The following is an 859-nucleotide window of genomic DNA, read 5'->3' on the forward strand; positions in this document are numbered from 1 at the left end:
GCGCGGGCCAAGCGCCCTAGAGCAAAAACCCCTCAAAAAAAAAAAAAAAAAAAATTAAGCACAGAATGAGGCCAGCAGGTGACATGGTGGTTAAGGTGGTGGATTCCCACATGGCCGATGACGGCTTGAGCCCTGGACCTGGCATGTCTGTGTGTGCCCAAACCCCAAAGGAGACAGAGGCAAAGGCACTGTGGCACGGCTACCCCCAGCAGGTGCTTTAGCAAACAAAAAGATGAACATGGGAGCCTCGCCAGGTCTGGTACCAAACGTCACTGCCAGGTGGATGTTTTCTCCTAAATGACCATCTGAGCCGACAGCAGAACACAAGGAGAATTCAAAAAGTTCGTGGAAAATGGAATTAAAGTATGAGTTTATCTGGTACCAGCAGATATTGTAATGGTTACATCGCTGGGCTTCCATGTAGTCGACTGAGGTTCGAGTCCTGGATCCGGCAGGTTAAAACCCACACCAGGCGCGTATGCGTGTGTGCCCGAAATCCCGAGAGGAGAATGGAGAAGACCATCCCCTGGGGGTTGAGTTCTCACTTTCTCACTGTCTCTTCAGTGAGCACATGTGCCCTAGAGCAAAAATTTCACACACATAAGTGTGAGTTTATTTTGGTGGAGAGGACTCTCGAAATGTGTGCATGGCTTTTTCGGTAGTACACCTTTCCCCATGACCTTTCTGAGGCTGCCCTCCATAGCTGCCCCCAGGGTCTCAGCACCAGTGTTGGACCAGCGAGTGAGGTGCTGAGGGCAGCTGGGTCCCACGAGACCTTAGCGTTGACCCCACGATTTGAGTCCCAGACACGGCGGCTTGGGAAACACTAATAACAAACCCCAATCTCTAATGAGCAGGA

The sequence above is a fragment of the Tupaia chinensis genome, unplaced genomic scaffold, assembly GCF_000334495.1.
Source record: "Tupaia chinensis unplaced genomic scaffold, TupChi_1.0 Scaffold141293_1, whole genome shotgun sequence".
Classification (NCBI taxonomy): domain Eukaryota; kingdom Metazoa; phylum Chordata; class Mammalia; order Scandentia; family Tupaiidae; genus Tupaia; species Tupaia belangeri.